We start from the raw sequence: 9,029 nt of genomic DNA on the forward strand, positions 1-9,029 counted from the left end.
GTGGAAGGATCATAGGAGAACAGAATTGTTTGGGTTGGAAAGGTCCTTCAAAGTTCGTCTAGTTCCAGCTCTCCTGCAATAAGCAGGGACATCATGAGGGCTGTTTAAGAACAGGGTTGGAAGGCAACCAGGTGAGAAGGAAGGGACAGTGAAGAAAAATAATGCTTGGGAAATCTACAAGTAGAAAATCAATTGGGTTTTACTCGTTCTGATGTGTAGCGCAACAGAGAAAGAGCCGCTTGCTCTGAAGTTGCTGTATGTCCAGAATTACATTGTTTCATGCTCCCAAAATGAAATTCTTGAGGGGTACGTGCACCACTGACACTGGCCATCGATGGGAATGGGGGAGGTTAGGACTAGTCAGCCTTAAGACTAGATGCTGAGAAGGAGGAAGTCAGTGCTTTTATGCAAAGTGGGCACTTAAGAAACATTGGAAGCACGAAATTGATGCTGTGACAATGACTGGGCAACAGAGAGGACTAACTGCTGCAAGTAATTAAAATGTTGAGGGAAAAGAGCATAAGCAAAAGCTGAAAGCAAGGTTTGGGGATCAATTTCTCCTCTGGATCTCTGAAATGGTTAAAGAGATGTATTGGCTAGGAATTTAAAGCTCATCAAAAGCTTTTATTATTATATGTATACTGATTCTTAAATGTAAAAATGCCTCTAAATATGTTGAAAGAAGACAAAAATGAAGAGAAATCACCGCAAATTAGTTTTTCAGTTTATTTGTTCTGCATGTGGTTTTAATTCATATTTAGAGCATAAAAGACAGGTAATTTTACAAATTTCTGCTCTTATGAATTTGTAGTATTTGAATTTGAGTGACTAGATGGTTTGCATCCTCTTGTTCTTCCCACACCCATTCACCTTATTCCATGAAAAGAAGTTCCACAGTTTTTCTTCCAGGTTTTTAGGGCAGGGTGCTTTTGGTCTGGAATTGTTACATGACAGCTCTTATATTTTTCCCAGTAGAGAGATACATTATTTTAAAATACCTATTGCAAGCTTCAAAATTCTTTTCAGGGGCTCTGTGAAGGTATTGAAGTAAAATTAATCAGTCAGTTTCCATTTGTTTATCAGGTTTGAAAAAACAGTGTTGTAATAAACCAGGCATCAGCAGCTAACTATCATAGCAGCCTCTGCTGTCTGTTGTTGCTTGGAATGAAGATGCAATTAATGATGAGGCTGACTCCTGGAGAATAGATATTCACCTCAGCTGGGAGGATAAAATCACACCTTCAGTGATTTAAATATATGCACTACAGTGTCATCCGGACACATGAATAGAAAGATTGTTTCTGTTGGGATCACAGCTGTTTTTCTTGGAGTAGCGATTTTAGATTATGGCCTACCATAAGAGGCATCCTATAGACATTCCCAACCTCTGTCCCAACCCCCACAAAGAAAGGATGCGTAAAATGCGTAATCTGTTGGCACCTCAGGTGTTCTGAAAGGGAACTGTTTCTATGCTAAAACATGGGGAACATTCCACCCCATTCCCCTTGTTTACTCGCAGGCTCGTCACCTAACCTCCGGATATTTTTTCCCATGATTTCCATCCTGAGTACCTCCTTCTTTGAAATTTGGAACTGCAATTCAGAAACATGCAAAGAGGACCCTGAAGGGGACCAAAACTGACCTTTCCTCCCTCCTGCACTCTCCACAGCTAATGAATCACCTTGCTGATGCAATTTGACTCATTTAAAAACTCATCAAAAGTGAAAGATTACCAGCTAAATAAACTCCCTTTCCTTCTTATTTAGCAGTATAGAATATGGCTTGCATAGCTTTTAGGGAATTTTAAAAGCTTCATTTAAGACTCACACTAGACATAGCCATAGTTCTAGAAAGGAATAATGGAATGGAAATGCAGAGAAGAGAGAAAGAGCAGCTCCACAGGCTTCTCTTGCAAAACCTAGTCTGTTGGACTCACTTGGTGAAGCAACATGGCAATGGCAGGGCTGGAGCCATCTCAGCCTCTGTTCCAGCCCTGGTAATGCTGCTTCATGTGGGGCATGTAGTGACTGTATGCAGTCAATACGTCAGCCCGGAAACGTGCCAGGGAATGTGACACACACCCGAGACTGGTCATTTACAGAGAGGCAGCATGGCATAATATCCAATACTCTTTTTGAACAACTCAGGTAGATCCACAGCTTTTTCAAGATGTTTTTTTGTCTAGTACAACCACCAAAGAGCAGAACTGGTAGCTCTCCTACACTGTACTACACTACAAGCAAGTTTAAATCACAAAGACAGACCCAAAACTAGTTCTTTCACATACTGGCAAATGAGCAAAGTACAGAGTAAATTCTGACTACAGGAAGTAAGAATATTTTTGTATCATTCTGGAACATTTCATTGACAAACATAAAGGGAGACATATATGGCTCTTGTAACCATGTGTTAGTGATGAAATACAACATAAAGAATTTTAATTTTACTGGAATTACAGTTGTCAAAATAATTGCATTAGTTAATTCAAAATTCCTCATTGGAGAATGGCCCAGGCTGTATCTCTGTTGCTCAAAATGTTTTATTGTGTAATCACTATGCTTTTTGACGAGTAATTTCTTTAATGTTATGCTATATATACGTATTGCAAAACTGTGAGTGATCTTTGTTTTTATGCTGTTGTGTGTTTTGCATATAAAGTACATTATGCATATTCTCTCTCTCCCTCTTTCTGCAACTCCTACTCTAGAAAGCAGAGAATGGAGACCCAGTGTTCCCTTATGTCTGTGATTTCTTTTTTTTTTTTTTAATTTGCTCAAGCCTCTGAACTTTGTTTTCCAAACTATATACCTGTAAAATAACTGTAACAATCTTGGCTATGCAGCTAGTTTAGATTCCCGGACTAAAGACTGATACAGTGCATTAAGTGCATCAGCCCCAGCCTCCTCCCTTTACTTTAGCATTTTTCCCCTGCTATACTGGCAGCTTGGAGAATAAGCAGGATTTTTTTCTTGCAAGGAATAATCCTTCCTGGGCTGCTTATATTAACTTAATGTAGAAAATGGCAGTGCTACATCATAGCCATGCCCATAATGTCTTGACAGAAAAGGATAATGAAGTAGTCCCTTTTCTCTGATGGCATCTTTCTCTTCCCCTGGACGCTGATTTGCTCTGTCTCCCTGCCTGCTTTACTCATACTGAGTAAAGTTCTACATTCACTTTCACTGAGCTTCCTCAGAAAATATGCTGCTTATTCTCTTCAAAATCCACAATTTTTTATGTGTGTATGTCAAAGGATGAACTGGATGATCTTGGCAATGGTTTTGCATTCAAGTAAGCTTCAGGTTGGTGAAAACAGATATAGCAGAGATCAGATATCAGGGTTTTTCTGTCTCCCTGTAGAGGAACAAAGCTACAATCAGCACTGGTTCAATGTGAGAAGATGTTCGAGGATTAGGCCATGGAGCTGCCATAGTACGGTTCAGAGGAAAATTTGTGATTTAGAGTATTTTTTTCTGCTGTGGTTGCTTCACCTGATTAAAATAGCAGACCAATAGTGCTTTGCTCAGGTCTGCATTGTTGCACAGGTGGAACGGAGAGTATAACCTACAATGGGAGGTATAGGGAATGACAGAGAGACAGATACAGACACAAAGAAAAAATTCCTGTCTAGGAAATCACATATAACTTGAAATTATTTGTAAGTAAAGGACCTGATGGTGCTGTGATGCAAACTGTGATGTTACGTGAAGATTTCAGTGGAGTTGTGTTGGTTTACATTCTCTGAGGATTTAGTCCCCAAACTATTCACGCTGGAATGGCAGTATTAAACTAACCTTTGAGAGCTACAAAGTGTGCATTAACAAAACAGCCCACAGAAACCTGGAAGGCAAACAGAACAACAGTTCTCAGCAGCACACCATGATGCACACAGTCTGAGTGTAATGTAAATGGTTAACTGATAAATAAAATTACTAAATATTTTCTGTGCATTTAGACAGTGTGTTGAAGGGTTTCTTATTTTTCACGGAAATAGGTACACTATTCTAAACACCCTGATTCACCCTTGGACATTTCATGACTACTTCTTATCGCTCAGTTGAGCATAAATTCATAGATTTTACGGTTAAGGGAGCTTGAGATGGGCTGCTGTATTTTCAGTACTTAGTTCTGCCACTTCTTATGGGACCATCTGCTGTCACCTTAAAGAGACAAGTGTATATTATCAAGGTAAACATACAAATGACTCCTGCATTTAATTTTTTCTTTTAAGAGAAACCTTTAAACGTATTGATCCAAATGTGTCAATAATGTTACAGAGATAAGTCCTTGAAAAAGAAAATAACATAAATACTGCCTGTGCAGATCCAAACAGGATACTTTCACCATAAAAGTGGTTCCTGTGTACATAGCTTTACAACTTATTTCTTTAAATGGAAACATAAAAATCATGCTAGTTCAAGTAAGATAATTTTAAAAGGAAGGAAAAGAAGGAAACTGTTAAATTTTTAACAATTATTTTTAAAAGTGAGTTGTATTAGCTAACATTATGATTAAAAGTTAGATTTTCAGGGACTGAGTGCATCTGAAAACAGATGTCGACACTGCAACATTCATGTCTGTTCACACAAAATACATTTATATAAACAAATATATGTACACACATGTAAGCAGGCTTAATACATACCATAGTTTCAAAAAATCTAGAAAAAGATGTGTATGACACACATTGTTAGGGGAAGAATCATCAAACTTTGAAGCAAAACTAAATCTTATCACTGTTTATATGCATGTGCTGCATAAGACTGTGATAATATTATGAAACTAGAAAATAATTATTGTTTATAAGACCTATGGCAATGAATAAACCTGATGTCACACTTCCTTCTGTAGTGTTGTGCTTTTCGTTATTAAGACCTTGATTTCATATATATTTATCTTTAATTGTTATGGGGGGTTTCTTACATTACCAGAAAATGCTCTTAACTATAGGATTGATATGCTGATTCTACCTCCTTCATAGATGCCCAATGTAATGGGCAGCTAATTTAAGATATGTGATTGGCAGATGACATAACTAGTGGAAAAAATAAATATTTGAACATATTATGCTTTACTGTAACAAATATATATTAATTCTTCTTATTCTTATTGTTTAGATCAATACCATTATAAATTTAAAAATCTACTGATTAAAATGGAAACATTTAAAATACACTGAAGTTTTAAAATTAATATCCCTACCTCCTAAAAATATATAAAAAAATAAAATCACGAAAGAGTTTGAGCATCTTGTTTCTTTTGAGGCAGTGTAATCATACATATTTTCACTCATATCTGATACTACAAAAGCTACAGAAAGATTCTATTGTTAGTATGTGCCATATTATTAGTATTAACACACTCTAAATATGTGGAAATCTCATTCCAGCAGGGTTTTCTGTTTAATTTGTTCCCCTGTGATAATTACAGTTTTTGTCTGAGATGAGAGTCTTTTTTGTAAAGCTCCAGTGCTTCTGTGCAGTCCAACTGTTACACTAAGAAATAAATGAAAAAAACCTGTGTTCAAAAGCAACAGAAATAGGCCTCACTGCACTCATTTTCTGGTCTCAGCTCTGTACAAAATAAAAAGATGCAGTGTAGTTTTGAAAGATGGTGCCCTACTGATGTGTCAGAAATTACGAGAATTTGCCATTGAAAGATGGGAGTCCCTCCAAACAGCTAATTTTATTTTATTAGTGTATTTGACTCTCTTACTTATTGATTGTTTTTATTATGAACAGTTAAAATGACAAATACATATGTATATATGTACACGTCTGCACACTTAGGTACATATGTATATATGCGTGTATATGTATGTATAGCTCTTTAATTTCATTTTACCAAGGTAACCTAAAGTGGGGTGATTGATAGGTTTTTAGATTGACAACATTAACCAATAACCTATATGGTGATTTCCTCAAGTTTTTTTAGTGAGTGAAGAAAATGGTACAGAGCACCACTGTCCCTTAGATGACATCTGTCACCTCATCCTGCCTCTACCGCATAAGTAAACATCGGACACACAAAGGATACACTCTTCCTATTTTATTCTTTCATACAGGTACATGCAAACACACAAACACACACAGAGTGGTGGAATAGAGAAGTATCCTTACTGACCTTGCAAATAAGAACCACAAGCACATTGCAGGAAAGGCTTAGAATTCAAAATGACCTTGACAGATTTTCAAAGTGGTCTGGAAAAGAAAAGGAGGAGGGAGGATGAGATTCAAGAAGGGTGAGTAGAAGGGACTAAAAAGAGAAATGATCAATAAATACAGGATGAGAGTGTAGCTGGTCAGGCAGAATTTTTTCTAAGAAATTGGTAACTATGTGGGTCATGCTTGCTGCAGGCTGGACACGTGTTAGGAGCATCAAGTTTCTGAGGAAAAGATAAAATTTGTTGTGTGGTGTATGTGCAAGAGACAATATGCATAATATTTAAAACAAAGCAATCCTTTTAGTTCACTCAGTGTTGTAGATGCATTAATGAAAGTACCTGAGTACACTTCAGAAGTGATATAGATCATTTGGACAAGAATGATCAAAGGCCTGTGAAGACCTTCAAAAAAGGCTGAATACATCTAGTTCATCTAAAGAAGATAAAGAAGGGAGTCATGGTATGGTTTTCAGTGAAGAAGGGAATTCACCTGTTCCTCATATCCGTGGTCAATCTGAAAAGAAGGCACGGACTCAAAATTCAGTAAGATTCTGCTTAAACATGAGAAGATTTTTTTTTATGGGCAAGAATTGTCTATTGCAATTTGGTTTGGAGCATGGAGAGAGAGTTTGGTGGATACAGGGACACTGTGGTGGACACAATGCAAACTCAAACAAGCAAATCCTTACTTAGGGGAGAGAATGGTCAACAAGACAACTCAGACACTCTCTACTCTCACTTTTCTGCCATTCACATAGAATACAGTCTCTGATTGAGTGACCTATTCCTCCGCTTTCACTTCAAATGTCCTACTGCCCATGTGACTCACCCCTTTTCTATGTAAAAGCTCATTTTCCCCCATCTTTTTTCCATGATGCTGCTTCTATCTTGTTCTCTTGCTTTTCTTCTCTGTACAGTCATTTGCCCCAAATTCAGTCTTCCAGTTTTTCTGTCTCTCTTCAGTCACAGTGCATCTCTTCTTTTCTCTTGGCTCCTCTATATTTCCTCTCCCTTTTTCTTCACCTTTTTGAATCCTCCTGTCTTTCGAGAGGGAGGAAAAATCTGCAGCTGGATACTCATATGGAAACTCATTCCCCTTGTGAGATTTCAGATGGAAGGTGAGGGTCAGACCTGCTGCTTCTTCCTGCTTCTTGGATTGCAAGGAGAGTGAGGGGAAGGAGCAACAGGACAGCCGGATCTGCTGCTGAGGGAAACTCCAAGAGAGGAGATGTCCATTGAGCCCCAGCTGTGGCTGCTGACAACCTCTCTCTGCCCCAGCATGGAGGTGGCAGCTTAAATGTGGATTATTTGTTTTGTGTGGCACCTGGTCTATGCTTATTTCCACTCTTGATGGATTTTCATCCCCTTTTTAGTACAGTGCAAGGAACTTAGTTTCATCTTCAGCCTCTCAGGTGTGCTACAAATGAACACCATCTGTTTTTTAAGGTATTTTGGGGAGAAACTTTTTTTTTTTTTAAGGGGGTGGGGAAGGGAAGACTTCTCGTCTCCAGTTTACCAGTTCCTCCTTGTCTTAGTTTAATCTAGGCTGTGTTGTTGCACAGTTCCTGCAATGGTCTCTTCCCCTGAGACAAAGAAAGGGCCTGGTGCTCAGAGTACAGAAGAGCCTTATCTTAACATATTTGTTTCTTCTTTTCCTGTTACATAATTGATATTGGTTGTGCAGTAGTTTGTACAGAAACTCACAGATGTCACAAGCACGTTCACACATGCACGCATCAGTTCGGGCACGCACTTGACTCCAAACCGCTAGCGTTTCCTCAGTAAGCATATGGGATTGGATCCTGCAGCCCTTCTTCTGTTCTCTCCGCAGGGAATCCACGCAAATGCCCTGACTGCACTGCTACCCCCCTCTCCCTTCTCACAGGGGCTTTCACTTGCCAGCTGGTGCCAGGAACTGCTTTAGCTGGTCCTGAAAGATTAATCCTCCCTGGGACTGTATTAGCAATACGATGTTCCTGTTACTATAGCATGTCAGCTCAGCACAGTCATTTGGATATTGCAAGCTGGGAATTCTGCCACCAATAAACTCAGACACGATGCACATACATAGCCTCTTGGCTGCTTAAAGTACAAGGCGTTGGATGACCACTCACCAATTAACAAGGCCCATTTAGGGATATAAAGCTGCCAAACAATCGAGTGCAGTAGGTCCCCTAGTAGCCGCTACAGCAAATGATGTCTCCATTGTGGGTGCTCCGTTTCTGTGTCTGTATTGTCGCATCAGCACCAGAACTCTCCTCGCAGACTCCACCAAAGAAGCTGGAAAACACTTCCCATCACTGGGCCTGGCTCCAGTTGTGCTGCAGACAGGCTGAGGCAGCCCAGAGAGGGGGCAGGTCTGACCCCTTGGACCCACTGACTGGCAGCACCACCTGACAGGCAAACAAACAAAGAGAAATCCCCCAAAAATTTAGAACAATTGAACTGACCCACAGCAATAGGAGTCCTGAAGGTTTTCAGGGTTTCAGGAAACATATTTGTCACCAAAAACAAAAGGAGAAAAACCCCAAGCCAACAGCAACCAAAACTAGGCATGAAAGATTCACCACATATCCTTTTCCCTCTTGCTCCAGCACTAGCCCCTTTTAAACAGACTGTGGTTACTTTGGTTATGTGGTGGGTACCCTTTGTGAAAACCAAATAAACAAACAACACACACTATCCTGTAATGCAGGAGCGGCTCTCAGACTGCATATTGGCTTTGAGCCACATCTCCCGCAGTAAGGGGGGTGTGGAAATGCACAGCCTTGGCAGCAGCTTCCAGTGCCTCAGGCTCTCACGGTTTATTTTATTTATTTATAGTATTTTCTATGTCACTCGTCACCCTCATATCTAAGCATCTTAG

The sequence above is a fragment of the Lathamus discolor genome, chromosome 4 (assembly GCF_037157495.1).
Source record: "Lathamus discolor isolate bLatDis1 chromosome 4, bLatDis1.hap1, whole genome shotgun sequence".
NCBI classification, from domain to species: Eukaryota; Metazoa; Chordata; class Aves; order Psittaciformes; family Psittacidae; genus Lathamus; species Lathamus discolor.